This window comes from Callithrix jacchus, chromosome 3 (assembly GCF_049354715.1).
Source record: "Callithrix jacchus isolate 240 chromosome 3, calJac240_pri, whole genome shotgun sequence".
NCBI lineage: Eukaryota > Metazoa > Chordata > Mammalia > Primates > Cebidae > Callithrix > Callithrix jacchus.
Genome location: NC_133504.1, coordinates 178,077,061 through 178,097,938, shown reverse-complemented (window position 1 = coordinate 178,097,938; position 20,878 = coordinate 178,077,061). Strand labels below are relative to the sequence as shown.

General features: G+C 37.8%; 1 protein-coding gene and 1 non-coding gene across 2 annotated transcripts in view; both read left to right on the top strand.

Moving 5' to 3' along the window:
- The window catches only part of CD38 (CD38 molecule), a 73,695-nt gene that overhangs the window by 6,294 nt on the left and 46,523 nt on the right, over window positions 1–20,878 (top strand). The gene's annotated exons all lie outside the window — the stretch shown is intronic.
- Window positions 18,317–18,423, top strand: LOC118152468 (U6 spliceosomal RNA). The gene has a single exon (XR_004741230.1). It is a non-coding gene; the product is annotated as a U6 spliceosomal RNA (small nuclear RNA).

Below are 20,878 nucleotides of genomic sequence, written 5' to 3'. Positions count from 1 at the left end.
CTTCTATTCACATTTGGATGTGGTAGCATTTCTGTTTTCATTTTCTTCTGGTCTTTTGTCCTTCTATTGCACTTAGTGCTCTATTTTATTACCTTTTATCAATTCGCATATAAGATGATAATAATCTAATACATGCCTCCTGGAATGCCTTCTTGAGCCTAGGGACTTTTGTTTAGAGCTATATCTTGAGGATCTAGAATAGTGCCTGAAATCTAATAAGCATTACATATTCATTCGAAATAAATGAATGGTATCTAAGCCAGGGTATTAAAAATATATAATACAAACAAAGTCATAATAAATATACCTCCCCAGCGAACTATTTAATACCATTGCTCCTCAAACCCTCACTTCCTGTCTTGAGCATAGAAACTATTCATTTTTCCTTTGTGTAACAGCTCCTGAGTATTTCTTTATAGTTGTAGCACTTTATCTTCCTCACTGTCCCTTTCCTTGGTTTTCATTTTCAAAAAATCTCTCACCCTCACAAAACTCACTTTCTGCCAGTTTTTTAGAGCGGATAGGAGAGTACTGAAGCTTGTTCTTGGCATTACCAAGCTGATTATTTGAGTTGAACCAGAGGCATTACATGCAGAATATTCCTGAATAGATTACCCCTGGTTCTGCTGTCTCGAGGGCCACACACAGGAGCTACCTTCTGACCAAGATGGCTCTGGGCACATGAAGACACATGGTCAAGACTCAACAAAGCATATGCCGACTGCCAGCCCTGACAGCGTCTCGGTACTACGGGAGGGAGCCCAGTGTCTGGGTGATAGTCAGGACCTAGGTGATGTTAGGGATGGGGTGGGGCCTGCAGGAGGAAATGGAGAGCCAGCCCCTATGGGAAACTGGGCCTCTAGGAAGATATCCAGAGAGTGAAAGTTTAGTTCCACCAATCTCCTCGCCTTGGTGAAAACCAGCCCTCTCCATGGATGATGGTGATCGCGGGTACTGATGATAGCTGCATAGCTGCATCCCCAGGGATGGGAGCAGGCATTTCTGAGAACTCCCCTTATCCTTGCTCCAGGACAAGCTGGGGGCCCTGTGGGGAGGGACTATTTTATTCGCTTCTGCATTTCCAGTTGTCTAACACATTGCTCATCACCTTATAGTCTCTTAGGAGAAGCTTGCTAAAATGAGCTGCCTTCAGTCCACATCATGCTGGTTGAACATAAATAGAAATAGTGGGAGACTTAGAGAAAATCCTTCATCTGTCTTACCTTGTCTGCTAATGATCACTTCTGTGCCCACAATGACTACATTTTCTGATTCATGTTCATGTCAATTTCTTTTTTTTTTTTAATTTTCCTTCCTCTTCAAAATTTCTGGCAGGATTTCTCAGGAGCCAAGTCTCCATTTTTACTTCCCCATGCCTCTCATTTTAATGACCGTAGGATTTTCTTAGTGTCTACTCAGCAAAACTTGTTAGTACAAAGTATGTAAAATAGCAAATTTATGCAAACACTTAGCAAAGACTTAACTGTCTTCCTAGTGCTAGAGCGAGGCATGGGAGATTCACAAATGAAGAAACACAAGCATTGATTTCCAGGATCCTGCAGCGGGAGGTGCAGGAGGAACAGAGCAATGCAGCACCACATGTCCTGTAATGACAAAGAAGCCCGAACGCAGCCAAGAGGTCGCTGAGAAAGGAGCCATTGCTTCTGTGCTGTTAGCTCTGTGCTAGATTCTGCAGGGAGGTAAGAGATGTACCCCTATCAAACAAGAAAGACTATGTGAATTACTGAATATGTTAGCAGAGTGCCAGCACGATGCCACGGAGACACAGAAGCATCCCATGTGGTGGGGCAGAGTCATGAAGCACTTCATGAAAGAAATAGCATTTCAGGTTTTTCTTTAAAGGTAGAATTTCAAGAAGAGGGCACTCTGAAGAGTGTCTACTACCCTGTTGAGAGAATCCTGGGGATCAGATAAGATGCTACTGCCAGGGAAGATCAGCCAATTGATTGACCAAACCCTTAAACATTTAGGGATCTTGGGGAGGATTTTGTTGGTGAGAGGGTATGGACTTCATCTTGGCCGGTCCACACCTGGACCTTCTCAGCACACAAGAGAGTATGAGAGTGACCGTTTTGCAGAGGACAGAATCCTAGCATGATTTCCTCCTGGAGTGATGGGATGACCATCTGCTCAACAGCAGTGTCTCCGGTGAGACTGAGATTCTTTAGAGCGCCGGAAAGCATCATGCTCACCTGTATCTTCTCAATGCTTAGTGTTATGATTGAAGTCTTCCTTCAGTCCTACCTTTTGTTCTGGGGTTCTAAGAATCTTAGGTGCACCTGAGAGAGATTGAATGTGAAAGGGACAGTGAAACAAGCCTCCAGGGTGTGGAGCCTGGGTGCTGCTGTGGTTGTAAATGAGGAAGTGAGACCATAGGGCTGAGTTACCTATGCAAGGAAGGGTGGAGTGGAGTATTTATGCAAATTAGCTGATTGTGGAGGGCTTGGGGTGCTACCAGGATAGCAGGGAAAATATAGCCAGGGAATAGAATCTTCTGGAAGCAAAGGCTATTTGGAAGCCCCCAGAGTGGGTGAAAAGGCCAAGTGGGAGACAACAGATATACCAGGACAGGGAGAGGAAGAGACCTATTTCTGTGCCTTTTGGCCTCGTGTTTTGCTTCCACGTTACAGGTATGTCAGTGGAGCCCACTGCTCAAGACACATATTCACTCTTGTTCTGGTGCCATAATTAATAGGTGCAGGAAGTGGCGGGGTTTAGCCTGGAGAAAGTTTTTTTTTTTAACTACAGTGAACACTCCTGGCTTCTCCACTTCTTCCTTTCCTCTTTGTCTTCAAACTCTTGAAAAACAACTGACAAATGTCAGTTTAATTATTTTGGAGGGAAAAAAGTTGAGAATCAATGTTTTTGGGTTTCCTGCAATGTACTGGAAACTACATAGTTGGTTCTTGGTAAACTTTCTCTGAATTCTGTCAAGAAAGTCTCAGGATCCACATCTTAGTGTTGGAGAAAGGGACCCTGAGAGAGATTCAGTAATTTGGTGAGGTGCTATAGTCAGGCTGGCTATGTAATTTATAGTGCAGAATGAAGATGTGGGGCTCATTTTTCAAAAAGCAGGAAACAGCTTTTCCTTTCTTCCAGGGTCTCTCCCTCTACCTGCCATGGTGGAGTTTGGGTGCTATTTACTGTTGAACCCCATTGGGCACTTGCAGGACGGGGTGTCTCCTCCTTTTTCTGTAGACCTCACAGGTGAGTCCTGAGGCTGCAGGATCACTGGCTGCCTTTCAGGGAGCCACAACACCTTGTCTTTGTACTTCAGGAAAGATTATGAATCTCTGCAGGTAAAGCAGCAGAATGCCATGTCCTCTCCTGGTTGCCAGGACATGTTCTTTGTAGTTTGAGCTCACCTCTTCAACAATCACTTCTTAGAGCTGGGTCAGGAAGTATGCAGCATACGCTTGGCACTCCTAATACTGTGCCCATGGAGGGCATTGCTGATTGTTCAGAGTGTGTTGGATGAGCCTGATTCAGCCTCAGAGTCTTCCACCCAGCGCACCATGGAGATGCTACCAGTTTATTGGAGTTGTTCTGAGAGGCGACATTTTCTTGTGATTCTGCATTAGAATCACATTGTTTGTCAGTGTAAACAGGGAGACCTAAAATATTCTCCACCCCCAGGAAGAACCCATCATCACTCTCCGCAGTTTCAGTCCCAGGAGCTTATGTTCAAAAAAATGACTGACTCATGAGTGCAGGTCGGGGTGGCAGGATGAGGAGCCAGATGAAGAGGGTTGAGGGCTGAGGCTGCTTGGCTTCAACAAATCCGATGGGAAGTGGGGTGCATCCAAGCGTCCTCTGCTGATGAAGAACAGCCTTGTTGCAAGGGGGTAGGTGTGTGCTGTGTAAACACACATTGAATCAGAACCTGGAATAGTAAATAGGCAAGAATAACAGCTGGATTTGCCCAGCTCATCACCATTTAAAATCATTTTTCAAAAAGGTAAGAGCCTGGCTTTCATAGCATACAGAATCAACACACATCAAAGATTTATTTACTCATTTCTGAAGGAATCAGCAAAACAGTAAACTTAGGTCAAAGAACATTTTGAGGCACTGAGTAGACATAAAACTGATTAATGTTTCTCAGGGCAATAAAAAGCCATAAACTTTGGGGATTTCTTTTTTATGAGACAGAAATTATTTGTCTGCTTAACAGAAAAGATCTCCAAGCTGCCATCTAACTTCATAAAGTTTGAGTTATTAATTAATGGTAAATAGAAAAGACAAACAAAATATATGTTTTATCAGATAAATAATTCTTGGGAAACCTGGCAAACGGTGCCCCAGTGTGACTCTGAGAAGACATGCTACCCATCTTTTAGCCTTATTTTCACATTTTAGGTATTCTTGTAACATATTAATATGTTAATGAGTTAATGGATCAATGGGTTATCATTGGCATGAAATTGCAGGCTTTACAAGGAGGGAAAAGGGACTTGGGCTAGCACACTCACCCTCCTCACCGTGTGATGCCCTGTCCTGCCTCAAGACTCTGCAGAGTTCTTTTTTATTTAAAAAAAAAACAAAAACAAAAAAAAAAAAAGAAAGAAAAAGAGAAAGAAAGAGAAAGGAATGAAGAAGAGGAAAAAAGAGGAACAGGAGGAAGGAGAGAGAACGGGAGTGTTGCTTAATTGCCCAGGGTAGAATGCAGTCTAAAAATGGGTATTGGAAATCTCCCTTATACCATCAATTGTGCTTAATAATGGCCAACCAATATTTCATTTAAACCTGTGAGTAGGTATGATGTGGACTTGATAAGAGTGCATATCTTGTGTGTTTAAAGACTCTAAAGTTCTGATAAGCAAGAAGGCTGTCATCAGATGTACCCCCTAAACCTTGGACTTCTTAGCATCCATAACTGTAAGGAATTAATTCATTTTTAGAATAAATTACCCAGTTTCAGGTATTCTGCTATAAGCAACAGAAAGTGACTGAAACAGAAGGCTTTATTGGAAGGTGACATTTTAGCAAAGACCTAAGGAAAGAGGGAGAGCAAAACATAGAAACATCTGAGGAGAGCATCCTAGGTAAAAGGAATGATATGTGCAAAGGCCTTGAAAAGCAGCAAGCCAGCCAGTGTGTTCGGATCTTTCTCATGGAAAATTTCAAAGATATGTAAAACTAGGGTGAATAATACAGTTAACCCCTACTTACCCATTACCTGAGTTCAACAGCTATCAACATTCTGCTGTTCTTATTTCACCTATTTCCCACTTTAAAAAAAAAGTGTACTTTAAAGCAAATTCCAGGCTTTATATAATTTTGTCTGTAAATCTTTTAGTCTTTATCTCTAAATCTTTCAGTCTGTAAATCTTTCAGTCTGTATCCCTAAAAAGAACAGTAAAAAACACAACTATCATGCCATCATCCTACCTGATACAACTGAGTAATTTTCATACCATCCAATATTGACCATATGTTTAATTTTCCATGATTTTCTTTAAAATGTAGTTCAATAATTGATTTTTTTGAATTAAGATTTACAGATTGTTTTAAAAAGATATGTATCTTAAATTTCCTTTAATTTACAACCATTTACCTCCTCCATTTAAGAATGCGTATTAATTTATTCAACAGACTGGGCAATTCATCTTCTAGAATTTCCCACCTTCTGGGTTTGGACAGTTACATCCCTTTATCTGTTGACTGAGAGCTTGGCCAATGAGAATTACTTGAACTAGCTGATACATCCCCTTTTTCTGAAACGTTTTCTTTCCTTGAGTCTGTATACACTGTTGACTTCCAAATTTATGTCTCCAGCCCAGACCTCTCTCCAGTAGTGCTGCTTACCTTAGTATTGTGTTTTTATAACTTTCTGATCTTTTTAGTATCAAATGCTAGAAAATATATCCATTTTGAGAAAGAGACAAATTATGAGCTCATTGATAATTTCACTACAAAGTTTTTATTTAGCATTTTAATTTTATGCTTGTTTTTCTTTTACACTGAAAATCTTAGTTCCCAATGACATTAATATAATTATGTATTTACTTTATTTCCCATATATATGTTGTACCTAATTGTTTTTTATATATAAAACATTACATGTGTATATATATACATACATATATATGTATATATATACAATCGCTAATGAAATGTCTACTGATGATATCAGTTTTCTCTATGGTTCTTTTGGTCTTTGGGGTACAGGATTTATCCCACTAGTGATGTGTAGTCAAAATACTATGTACCACTTTCTGATGCCTTAATGAAAGAATCTCTCTGGCTGCTGCATTGAGAATAGATGGTAGCAGGACAAGGACATCAGCCTGGAAGCCACTTGTAAGCTCTTTAGTAATTCGGATAAGAGATGATTTTGGCTTGGATAGTAATGGATGATGTTGAAAAGTGGGTGGATTCTGGACATGTTTTGAAAGTAGATCCCATGTGATTTGCTATGGGCTTATATATGGAATGTGAGAAAAAAGAAGAAACAATAATGCTTCCAAAATTTTGGGGCAGAGGTACTGAAAAAATGAATTTCCATTTATCAGAGAGAGAATGACTGTGGTGAAGCAAGTAAGGAAGGAAGCAGCTGCTCGGCTTTGCGCATTCAATAACCCTCCCTTATCTAGGGTTTCACTTTCTGCAGTTTCACTTACCCATGGCCAGTCATGGTCTGAAAATATTAAATGGAATATTCCAGAAATAAACAACTCATGAGTTTTAAATTGAGCACTCTTCTGAGTAGCATGATGAAACCTCATGATGTCCTGCTCCCTCTGCCCTGGATGTGAATCATCCCTTTATCCAGCATATCCATGCTGCATATTTTACCTGCCTGTTACTTGCCTAAGCAAGTAGATGGCTGCTTGCTTAGTAGCCATCTCAGTTATCAGATTGAAAAAGCAGTACGTATACAAAGGGTTTAGGACTGTCTGCAGTTTCAGGCATCACTGGGGGACTTGGAACATAACCCTGGCAGGTAAGGGAGACCACTGTTTTAGTGGAGATGTTGACCAGAAGACTGGTTCATATGAGTATTGGGGTCCTGGAGAGAAGTCTGGGCTGGAGATACAAATTTGGAAGTCAACAGTGTATACAGACACAAGGGAAAAAAACATTTCAGAAAGAGTGGGTATAATCAGCTAGTTCAAGTGATTCTGATTGGCCAAGTAAGGTAAAGACTGGAAATTGACCAGTGGATTGGTGACTTGACAAGGTCAGTTTGGGAGGAGTGGTGTTGATGAAAGCCTATGTGAAACACATTCAAGAAAAAAACAAATGAGAAGAGAGAGGAATTGGAGACTGTTGCACATAAGCAACACTTGCAAGGGGTTTTGCTGGCCAGGAAAACAGAAACAGAAATGAAGTAGGGGCTGGAAGTTTTCCAAAACATGAAACTTAGTTTTCATAGAAAAAGTTTTTTTTTTTCTACTTATTCAATTTTGTGGACAATTAAATTATATAAGTAAAAGCAACAAACAGGAACATGTTTATAAATAGAAAAATAAAGTAGATAGAAACAAAAATTCTTGGGTGTGCAAAAGAGTAGTTTATTAGCTGTGTGGAAGACAATACTTGCTTTTATAGAGGAAATGAATAGTGCTGATTTAGTATAGTGAGTCAATTAAATAGTGAGTCAGTTAAATAGGTATCAGTTGAATTTTTTGAGGCATTAATTGCGTTTAGAATTGTCTAGGCATTATTCTTGCCATTAAAGGAAACTCTTAGAAATAGATCAGGTCAGGCCAGGCGCCTGTAATCCCAGCACTTTGGGAGGCCAAGGTGGGTGGATCACCTAGGTAAGGTCAGGAATTCAAGACCTGCCCTACTAACATGCTAAAACCCCATCTCTGCTAAAAATACAAAAATTAGCTGGGTGTGGCAGGCACCTGTAATCCCAGCTACTCGGAAGGCTGAGGCAGGAGAATGGCTTGAACCTGGGAGGTAGAGGTTGCAGTGAGCCGAGATCATGCCATCGCACTCCAGCCTGGGTGACAGAGAAAGACTCCATCTCAAAAAAAAAAAAGAAAAAGAAAAAGCAGAAGAAGAAGTAGATCAGGTCAGAAAACCACAAAGACAGTTTTCTGAAATAAGGGGGTGGTAAAAAATATGTATGTAAGATGCTGAGAAAAAAAAACAAAAAACTTAACGGTAGGTGAAAACAAGAATTAGTTTGTGTGTGTGTGTGTGTGTGTGTGTGTGTGTGTGTGTGTGCGCGTGTTTCACAGAAAGGGGCTGAAAGGGGAGGAATGGTAATATTCACAGTTTTATACTTGATCTTAATAGGGAGTAGGAGATTATAGTTTTTCAGCAAAATATTACAAGTAAATGTCTATTCTGGAAAAAGGGGATGATAAGAATCTTGTTTTTAAAGACCAAAAATGGTGAAAACTGAGGTCAGAAATGTAAAAAGTAAATGTAGCAAGAGGCTAACATTCTTTTTTCCTCTAATAACTCTTCTTTTTTTTTAATTATAAAAGTAAAACATGCCCATTATAGAACATTTAGATAAAAACAAAAATATAGAAAAGAATGTAAAATCACTTAAGCCCCAAAGTAGAATTCTAAATAGTGGAGAAAACTACAATTTAAAAAAATTAACAAGGAGATCCACAAAAGGAAGATATATACTTGCTTAAATGGACAGTCTCACCATAAGTATTCTTATAATTAAGTTTTTTCTATTATGTGATATTTTAAAAAATTGCTAAGCTCAATTGTGTGCTTCCTGCTAGAATGCATCTACCATGGTGCATCCACATTGTAGACAGTTATTCTACATTTTTGGTCTTTGGATGTTTTGAAGCAATTAGCCAAGTTTGATCTGAAGAGATGTTATCAATTTCCCAGGGCATATTTTTCCCTGGCCATGATCCATATTTGCCTCAATATTGTCCAAATGTTCATTTTCTCTTATGACTATCAAGCAAATATTTTAAAGTTATTTGTGAATTTGGCACTTCATAGATGAAATATTGTGAAATTCCTAATAAAATTGCCTCATTGATTATCTTGGTTCCTAGAAGAGAGAGTTTGAGTCAAATGGTCTGCAGCAGTGTCTAAGTTAGCAGTAATTAGATCTCCATGGGAATTCTTCAAGGGCAAAGAAGGACTGAAAACACCTTGTTGCAACTGAGAGAGACTTAAAACCACACACACACACACACAAAGCCATTTAAGATTTAGTTATTCACGTTTTGGGGACCTGCTTTTATGTGTTAATACTTCTATGTAACATTTTTTCAAAGGTACTTTTGAACCCCAGGATCTGAACATATCAATTTATCTCTGAAAACTGTACACTTTATATTCCCCAGGTCTGGCTTTCTTCATTTTTCCTGCTTGATGGAACTCCTTTTCCTCCTCCAATATCATCATATCCTCCTTCAGTATTTCTCCGTCAATCTCCTCTCAGTTTTTCCTTTTTAAAGTTGAAAATGTTAAATTATTAACATTTTAAACACACTGAAATGTTCATGGAATAGTAGTATAAATACCCATTTGCCCACCACATAGTTAACAGACAATAAAAATTTGCTGTATTTGTGTTAAATATTGTACATTGTTTCTAGTTTTTAAAGAAATAACATGTTACAAATAAAATCAAAATACCCCTTCCTCCAATTTCCTTTTCTCCTGTCTCAGAGGCAAATACTACTTCTTGTTTTTCTCATATCTTTTTAGAAATATTCTCTGCATATATCCACATATATCAGTATATTTTTTCCACACATAGTATCTCTTTTGTGTCTTACTTTCTTTTCATTCTACCATGTATGTTGATGATCAGTGTAGCTATGTTTCATTCTAATAATTGCATAGATTTTATTTTATGAATTGACTGTACTTTGGACTTATATCTATGAACTTTCAGATTGTTTTAAACCTTTGGCAACATTATAGACAATGCTGCAATGAAATCCTTCTGTATGTATACATGGGTGGATCTGTGTATAAGATAGAATTCTGGAAGTAGAATTGCTAAGTTAAAGCATATGCTACTTTGAATTTTGAAAACGTTGTCGAACTTCTCTTCACAAGGCAATTATCTTCTTGAGGCAATGAGAACTCCTATTTCCCCATACCCATACTACACAGAGTATCTTCAAATTTTCTGATTTTTATTTTTGCCAGTCTGATAAGGAGGGAATGTTACCTCAGTTTAATCTTTATTTGCATTTACTATGTGTTTTTGTCCTGTAGAGTGAACTTTGCTTTTCTAGCTAACAATATATTTTAGTGATTTTAATGACATCGCTTTTGAGATTTACCCATGCTAATATGTAAACTCTGGTTCATCAATTTTAAGTGCTACATAGTATCTTATTGAATGACCATACAACTCATTTATTTATTATTATCTATTTATTAATTAGTCTATTATCTTTTTGTCAGTTTTTGCTGGCATAAACAATGCTAAAACTACTTGTGCATATGATTTTTTTCTCAGTGTGTTTAACAGAAAGACTAAGGTGGAATGACTAAGGTTGTGAGGTGTGCCATCTTCACCTTACTGGGAGTGCTAGTGTGCTGCAGCTGCCATGGTAAAGTACAGCAAGCCGGGTGGCTTCAACAATAGCAGTGTACCATCTCACAGTTCTGCAGGCTGGAAGTCTAAAATCAAAGTGTCAGAAGAGTTGGTGCCTTCTGAAGGCTGTGGGAGAGAATCTGCTCCATGCCCTCCTCCAAGCTGCTAGTAACCTCAGGCATTCCTTGTCTTGCTGATGGTGTTGTCCCAATGTCTTCATATTGTCTTCTCTCTGTTTGTGTTTGTCTCTATGTCTAAGTTTCCTCTTTTTATAAGGACTCAGTCGTATGGGATTAAGTTCACCCTAATGACCTCAACTTAACTTGATCATCCGGAAAAGCTTATTTCCAAATAAGGTCATATTCTGAGGTACTGGGGGTTAGGATTTCAACATCTTTGGATGGGTAAAAGTCAACAAATAACAGCAGGTATACCAATTTAAGATACTTTTGGTTACAAGTCATAGAACACTCAACTGAAAAGATTTAAAGTATATTTTAAATTTTAAACAAATGTTTTATAGAGATGAGGTCTGACTTTGTTGCCCAGGCTGGTCTCAACCTCTTGGCCTCAAGCAATTCTCCCACCTTGATCTCCCAAAGTACTGGGATTACAGGCATGAGCCATAGTGGCTGGCCACTTTAAAATATATTTGACACATATAATAAGATATCCAAAAGTAGGGTGGTCAAAGGCTTGGTTCAGCAGCTCAGTGATGGCTAAGGCTCTTTCCTTCCACTCTTCCATTTTCCTGGGGTGGGTTTCAGCTTTTTTCACAAGGTTGCTGCATTATGTCCTCATATACCTGGAACAGAAGGCAGGGAGATGGGCAAGAATACACCCTCATTTCAAGTCTCTTTTCATCCCCAAATAACGTATTTCCTAGAAGCCCTCTTTCAATCCTCTCTAGGGTTCTCCTTAAATTTCCCTGGCCAGAACCAAGCCACATAATTATCCGAAACTCTAAAAGAGGCTTGAGAAATGAGACTTTGATATTTTGAATAATAATAGGAGATATACTTTCCCAATAGGGAAGAAGAGTAAAAGAAATCTTCTAGAGTAGGGAACCAACTGTGTCTGCCACATTGCATATGGCCAGATGGTCACCAAAATTGTTATATCACTTTATTTTCACAAAAGTGGTATAAAGTCCTCATTGCTATTCATTCTCCTCATCATTTGGAATTCTCAAATTTAAAAAAATTGCTCATTTCTTTGTTGTTTTATTTTTTTGCTTCTCTGATCATTAATACAAGTGATTATCTTTTTATGTATTTCTGGTTTCTTCTATAAAAAGCCTATTTTCTTTTCCTTTTTCTTATATTGAATTGTCTCTTTATACATTCAGGATTCCAATATTCTGTCACTTATGTGGATTGCAAATTTAGTCTCCCAGTCTATGGCTTAACTCTTGACTCTGTTGATCATGTTCCTTATCTTATTAAAGATTTAAATTTGATCAAATTTATGTTTTCTTTTATGGTTGTGCCTTTTGTATCTGATTTAAGCACTGATTATTGTGAGATCACAAAAGGGTCAAATATATTCTAAAAATGTTAAACTTTTGCTTTTCTTAGTTAGATCTTTTATCCACTTGGAATTTATCTTTGTGTGTAGTGAAATTAGGAAGCCCATTTCATTTCCCCCCAGATGGACAGTCAGTTGTGTGAGTGCTGTTTATCAAATAATCCATCCTTTATCAAGGGATTTATGATGCCACTTCTGTTGCATATTGGGTTTCTTTATGTATGTCAGTTTGTTTCTGTGCTATCTTATGTGTTTTATGGTCTGTCACTATACCACTGCCACGTTGTTTAGATTACTAATGCTTTGATACCAGTAGAGATGGTCTGCTTTCTATTACAGGAGACAAATTTATATTTTTAGGAAATTTATATAAATGGAATACATACTATGTACTCTTTTGTGTCTGACTTGTATGCCTTTGTCACGATGTTTTTGTGATTCATCCATGTTGTTGGATGTATTAATAGCTTGTCCCTCTTTATTACTGGGTCTATTGTGTGTATACATCACAATTTGTTCATCTATTTACCTGTTGATAGACACTTGGCTTGTATTCCCTTTTTGGATATGTGGAATATAGGTTCTATGAACATTAGTGTACAAGTTATTATATGGGTATACTGTCAGAGCAGGAGCACTGTCATCTTGGACAAACACCACCACTGTAAGTTCCAGCTCCCTTTCTAGCCTCATGTATTTCAAGGAAATCACTTCTCTTCTAACTACAAGCAGCCAAAAAGAGAAGACAGTAAAACACAGATAAAACAGCTTGGGCACAGAGGGAGGTGGAAGGAAAGTGTCTTGGGTAACTGGCAAACTTCACCATCATATAACGGGCCCCAGTAAAACAGTAGACCTTAATAAGCACATTCCTTTCCCTTCAGGTGCACTAAAATAGGGACGCTAAAAGCAGACCTCAGGGTGTATGCCTGCAGCTATAGAAAAAGGTGTAAAAACAGATACACAACTTTCCCTCCCAAATAAATACACACACACACACACAAATAAAAAAACCCACAAAAAGAGTCCAATCCTCTAATAAACTCCCACACTAAATCCTTAAAAACTCTTAGTCTGTAAGAGAATGTGCCTCCAACCTAACTTGGCCAAAAGCTCCTCTCAAGTTTGTTTTCTCTGAAATAAACTCATCTTAACTGGCAAGCCACCTTTCATGTTTCTTTCCTCTTTCTTTAATTCTTACACATACTGTTTTATTTCTCGTGAGTGAACACCCAGAAATAGAATAGCTGAGACATATGGTAGATAAGTTGATTAACTTTTTGAGAAATCACCAAACTGTTTTATAAAGCAGTTGTATAGTTTTACATGTATAGCATCAGTGTGTGAATATTCTAGTTGTTCTACACCCTTGTTAACATTTGGTATTGTCAGACTTTTAAATGTTAGCAATTTAAAAATTTGTAGTATTATTTTATGCTGGTTGTAGTTTGCATTTCCCCCATGACTAATCATGCTGAGGATCATTTCTTAGGCTTATTGAAGTATATGTTAAAATCTTTTGCCCTTCTTTAAAAATTAGGGGTTTTTTTTGTACGAATACTTGGAAAGCAAACAACATACTCCAGAATGACCAATGGGTCAACGATTAAATTAAGAAAAATTTTAAAAAACTTATTGTAAACATGTCTAATGAATAAAAATTGATACACAATATACCAAAATCTATGGAACACAGTAAAAGCAGTACTAGGGGAAAGTTCATAGTAATGATTGCCTATATCAAAAAAGTAGAAAGATTTAAAACAAACCACTTAACAGTGAATCTCAGGAAACTGCAAAAGCAAAACAACAAAACAAAACCCCCAAACTCCAAATTAGTAGAAGGAAGCAAATAATAAAGATCAGAACAGAAATAAATAAAATAGGTTGGAAAAGTGACATAAAAGGACAACAAAATGAAAAGTTGTTTAAAAAAAATGGACTAAGCATTACCTAGACTAAGAAAAAAGAAGGAAGACCCAAATAAATGAAAAAGGGGATGTTACAATTGATATGCAAAAATACAAAGGATCATAAGAGACTATTATGAACATCAATAAATTGGAAAACCCAGAGGAGATGGATAAATTTCTGGACACCTACAACCTACCAAGATTGAACCAGGAAAAAATACAAAATCTGAACCGACCAATAACAAGCTTTGATAAAAACAATAAAAAGTTTCCCAATTAAAAAAAAAACAACTTCAGGACTGGATGACTTTACTACTAAATTCTAGCAACTTTTAACACCATTTCTTCTCAAACTTTTCCAAAAAATTGAAGGGAAGAGAATTCTTCCAAACTTATTCTATAAGGCCAGAATTAGCCTGATACAAAAACCAAACAAGGACACAAAAACAACAAAAGAATACTGCAGGCCAGTATTCCTGATGAACGTAAATGGAAAGTTCCTTAACAGAATACTAGCAAAGTGAATCCAACAGCACAGTAAAAAGATTATTTACTATAGCCAGGAGGGATTTATTCCAGGGATGCAAGAGTGGTTCAACATATGCAAATCAATAAACATAATACATCCCATCAATAGAATGAGGACAAATACCATATGATCACCACAATAGATGCAGAAAAGCATTTGATAAGATTCAACATCCCTCCATGATAAAAACTCCCAAAAAATTAGGTTTAGAAGAAAGAACACATTTCATCTTAATAAAGGCCATATAGGCTGGGCGCGGTGGCTCAAGCCTGTAATCCCAGCACTTTGGGAGGCCGAGACAGGTGAATCACGAGGTCGAGACATCGAGACCATCCTGGTCAACATGGTGAAACCCCGTCTCTACTAAAAATACAAAAAATTAGCTGGACATGGTGGCCTGTGCCTGTAATCCCAGCTACTCGGAGGCTGAGGCAGGAGAATTGCCTGAACCTAGGAGGCAGAGGTTGCAGTGAGCTGAGATTGCGCCATTGCACTCCAGCCTGGGTAACAAGAGCGAAACTCCATCTCAAAAATAAATAAATAAATAAATAAATAAATAAATAAATAAATAAATAAAGGCCATATATGACAAATCCACAGCTAACATTGTACTGAACAGGATAATATTGGAAGTTTTTTCTCTGAAAACTGGAACGGGACAAGAATGCTCACTCTTGCTACCTTTATTCCCCAGTACTTAGTGCTGGAAGTTCTAACCAGAGCAATTAGGCAAGAGAAAGAAATAAAGGATATTCAGATTTGGAAGGAGTAAGTCAAATTGACCATGTTTGCAGATGACATTATCTTATATGTAGAAAAATCTAAAGACTCCACCAAAAAACTCTTAGAATTCATATACAAATTCAGTAAAGTTGTGAGATACAAAATCAACATATAAAAATCAGTAGCATTTCTATATACCAATAATAAACTATCTGTAAAAGAAATAAAGAATGGAACCCCACTTACAATAGCTATAAAAAAATAACCACCCACCTAGGAGTAAATTTAACCAAAGAGGTGAAAGATCTCTAGAATAAAAGCTACAGAACACTAATAAAATAAATTAAATAGGACATAAAAATTGGATAGATATCCCATGTTCATAGATTGGAAAAAAATTAATACTGTTAAGATTCTAGGCAACCCTAAGCAATCGACAGATTCAATGCAATCCCTATCGAATTTTCAATGACATTTTCACAGAAATAGAAAAAAATTATTAAATATGTTAGGAACCATAAAATACCCCAAATAGTCAAAGCAATTGTTTCATTTTATTTTATTTTTGAGACAGAATTTCCCTCTGTCACCCAGGCTGGAGTGCAGTAGCATGACCTCAGCTCACTGTAATCTTTGCCTCCTGGGTTCAAGTGAGTCTCCTGCTTCAGCCACCTCAGTAGCTGGAATTACAGGCATGCACTACCATGCCCTATTTTTAGCAGAGATAGGGTTTCACCATGTTGGCCAGGCTGGTCTCAAACTCCTGACCTCAAGTGATCCACCAGCCTCAGCCTCCCAAAGTGCTGGTATTACAGGCATGAGCCACTGCTCCTGGCCAAGCCAAAGCAGTTCTGAGCAAAAAGAACTAGAGGGATCACATTACCTTAAAATATACTATAAGGCCATAGTAAAACAGCTTTGTATTGGCATTAAAACAGACACATTAACCGCTGGAACAGAATAGAGAACCCAGAAATAAATTCAGATATTTATAGCCAACTGATTTTCTACAACAATACCAAAAACATAAACTGAGAAAAGGGCACCCTTTTCAATAAATGTTGTTGGGGAAACTGGATATTCATATATAGAAGAATGAAACTAGAGCCCCATCTATGATAATATACAAAAAGCAACTCAAAATGAGTCAAAGACTTGGACGTAAAACCCCAAATTATGAAATTACTAAGAGAAAACATAAGGGAGATGTTCTGAGCAAAGATTTTGTGGATAAGACCTCCAAAACATACGCAACAAAAGCAAAAATAGAGTAATGGAATTATATCAAACTAAAAATTTCTGTGCAGCAAAGGAAACAATCAACGGAGTGGTGTGACAAATTACAGAATGGGAGAAAATATTTGCAAATGGTTTCTCTGACAAAGAATTAATATCCGGAATATACAAGGTACTTAAACAACAGCAAAAAGCCAAATAATGTGACTTTTAAAATGGGCAATTGATCTGAACAGACATTTCTCAAAAGAAGACATCAAATGACCACTAAGTATTTGAAACAACGCTCTATGTGAGTCATGATTAGGGAAATGCAAATCAAAATCACAGTGAAATGTAATCTCACCCCAGCTAGAATGGCTATTATCAAAAAGGGGGAAAAAATAACAAACCTACCAAGGATGCAGATAAAAGGAAACTTAAAACAAATTTCAGCTTTTACTTTAGATTTGGAGGTTCATGTGCAGGTCTGTTACAAGGGTGTATTGCATGATGAAGAGGTTTTGGAGTATGATTGAACCTATCCCCCAAGTAGTGAGCATCGTATCCAACAGGTGGCTTTACAACCCTTCTAGTACCCAACAGGTGGTTTTGCAACCTTCCTTCCCTTCCCTCCCTCCTTTTGTACTCCCCACTGTCAATCATTCCCTTTCTTCATGTCCATGTATACCTAATGTTTAGCTCACACTTATAAGTGAGAAAATGTAGCATTTGGTTTTCTGTTTCTGTGTTAACTTGCTTAGAATAATGGCCTCCAGCTGCATTCATGTTGCTGCAAAAGACATGATTTCATTCTTCTTTTTAAGGTACATTCCATGGTGTATATGTACCCCCACATTTTCTTTATGCAGTCTACCGTTGATGGGCACCTGGGTCGATTCCATGTCTTTGCTGTTGTGAATAGTGCTGTAATCAACATGTAAGTGCATGTCTTTTTTTGGTAGAACAATTTATTTCCCTTTGAGCATATATCCAGTAGTGGGATTGCTAGGTTGAATGGTATTTCAGTTTTTATTAATAGTTCTTTTAGAAATCTCCAAACTGATTTTTCACAGTGGCTGAACTAATTTACATTCCCACCAACAGTGTATAAGTGACAAAGAAAATTCTCACACATTGTTGGTAGAAATGTAAATTAGCACAGCTATTATGGAAAGCAGTATGGAAGTTTCTTAACAGGCTAAAAATAGAACTACCATATGATCCAGTAATCTCATTAGTGGACTTATAGCCAAAGAAAATAAAATCATATGTCAAAGAGAGAACTGCACTCCCATCTTTACTGCAGTTTTATTTATAGTAACGCAGATATGGAATCCACCTAAGTGTCTATCAATAGATGAATAAAAAAAATGTGATATATATACACAATGGAATGCCCCTGTAAAAGAGAATAAAATCCTATCATTGGTGGCAACATGGATGAGCCTGGAAGACATTATGTTAAGTGAAATAAGCCAGGCACAGAAAGGCAAGTTTCATATATTCTCCCTTACATGTGGGAGCTAAAAAAGTCAATCTCAGAGAAGTAGAAAGTAGAACACTGGTTACTAGAACCTGAGAAGAGTAGGGAGTAAAGGGAGATAGAGATTGATTAATGAATATGAAATTATATATAGATAGGAAAAATAAATTTTAGTTATAGTGTTCTGTAGCATTGTAGGGTGACTACAGTGAACAATAATTTATTGTATATTTTCAAATACTGAGGAGAAAATTTTGTGCATTACCAGCACAAAGAAATGAAAAACTTTTGAGATGATGGATATGCCAATTACCTCAATCATTATGCATTGTATGCATGTATTGAAATGTCACCCTTCACCCCATAAATATGTGCAATTATATGTCATTTAAAAGTGATAAGAAAAAGTGCTCGCTTCAGCAGCACATATACTAAAATTGGAACAATGCAGAGAAGATTAGCATGGCCCCTGCGCAAGGATGACATGCAAATTCGTGAAGCGTTCCATATTTTTTTACAGAATCAATGCTATACCCATCAAGCTACCATCGACTTTCTTCACAGAACTGGAAAAAGCCACCATGAACTTCATATGGAACCAAAAGAGAGCCCACATAGCCAAGTAAATTCTAAGCAAAAAGAACACAGCGGGGGGCATCACACTACTGGATTTCAAACTATACTACAAGGCTACAGTAATCAAAACAGCATGGTACTGGTACCAAAACAGAGATATAGACCAATGGAACAGAACAGAGGCATTGGAGGCAACACAACATATCTACAACCATACAATCTTTGATAAACCTGACAAAAACAAGCAATGGGGAAAGGATTCCCTGTTCAACAAATGGTGTTGGGAAAACTGGCTAGCCATGTGCAGAAAGCAGAAACTGGACCCCTTCCTGACACCTTACACCAAAATTAACTCCAGATGGATTAAAGACTTAAACCTAAGACCTGGCACCATAAAAACCTTAGAGGAAAATCTAGGCAAAACCATCCAAGACATAGGAGTAGGCAAGGACTTCATGAACAAAACACCAAAAGCATTGGCAACAAAGGCCAAAATAGACAAATGGGACCTAATGAAACTCCACAGCTTCTGCACGGCAAAAGAAACAGTCACTAGAGTGGATCGGCAACCAACAGAATGGGAAAAAATTTTTCAGTTTACCCATCTGACAAAGGGCTGATATCCAGAATTTACAAAGAACTCAAACAGATTTACAGGAAAAAAACAAACAAGCCCATTCAAAAGTGGGCAAAGGATATGAACAGACACTTTATGAAAGAAGACATATATGAGGCCAACAATCATATGAAAAAATGCTCATCGTCACTGGTCATCAGAGAGATGCAAATCAAAACCACATTGAGATACCATCTCACGCCAGTTAGAATGGCGATCATTAAAAAATCTGGAGACAACAGATGCTGGAGAGGATGTGGAGAAAAAGGAACACTTTTACACTGTTGGTGGGAGTGTAAATTAGTCCAACCATTGTGGAAGACAGTGTGGCGATTCCTCAAGGCCTTAGAAATAGAAATTCCATTTGACTGAGCAATCCCATTACTGGGTATATATCCAAAGGACTATAAATCATTCTACTATAAGGACACATGCACACGAATGTTCATTGCAGCACTGTTTACAATAGCAAAGACCTGGAATCAACCAAAATGCCCATCGATGATAGACTGGATTGGAAAAATGTGGCACATATACACTATGGAATATTATGCAACAATCAGAAATGATGAGTTTGTGTCATTTGTAGGGACATGGATGAATCTGGAGAACATCATTCTCAGCAAACTGACACAAGAACAGAAAATGAAACACCGCATATTCTCACTCATAGGTGGGTGATGAAAAATGAGAACACATGGACACAGGGAGGGGAGTACTAAACACTGGGGTCTATTGGGGGGAAAAGGGGAGGGCCAGCGGGAAGGGGAGGAGGGGAGGGATAGCCTGGGGAGAAATGCCAAATGTGGGTGAAGGGGAGAAAGGAAGCAAAACACACTGCCATGTGTGTATCTATGCAACTGTCTTGCATGTTCTGCACATGTATCCCCAAACCTAAAATGCAATAAAAAATTTAAAAAAAAAGTGATAAGAAAAATTAGTTTTTTTGTTCTTATTATTGACTTGTAGGAACCTTATATATTCTGAAAACAAGTCCTTTTTCAGATGTATATTACAAATATTTTCTTTCATTTTGTGACTTACCTTTCCATTTTCTTTAATGGAAATGTTTAAAAAGCAAAGTTTAAAAAAAATCTAGTTAAGTTCCCATTTGTTATTTTTTTCTATGTGGCCTGTGCTTTACATCTCTGATCCATTTCTAGTTAATGTTGAGGGTAGAAGTAGGGGTTGATCTCATAGAATTAGTGAGTAGAAAGTACATTAAGCAGGGAGAGGTGATCAACTGTGCTGATTAATCATGTCTCTACCCAAAACCTTCCCCATTCTGGTTAATGGCAACTCCAACCTTCCAGTGTCTCAGGCATCAGACCTTGGGATTGTCTTGACTCTTTGTTTTCTGTAACATTTCCAAACCATTAGGAAATTCACAGTGAACCCAGAACTTGTTACTTGTCCCCATCTCTGCTGCTACCACCCTAGTCCAAATCACTGCACTTGCCCAGATAACACTGAAATCTCCATTTCTGCCTTTTCTCTCTGTCAGACTGCACTCAACAAAGCAGCCGGGGCAGTGCTATGAAACTTAAGTAATATCATGTACTTCTTGTGCTCAGAATCCTCTCTGGCTCCTCACTTCACCAGGAGTAGAAGCCAAATTCCTTAAATAGTTAATGAAGTCTCAGATCTGCCCTCTTTACCTTTCTGATCTCATTTCTGTCTATTACTACTTCCACTCATACTGGCTTCTTTGCTGTTTTTTTAAAATTTTTATTTCCATGTGGTTTTGGGGAACAGGTGGTGTTTGGTTACATGAGTA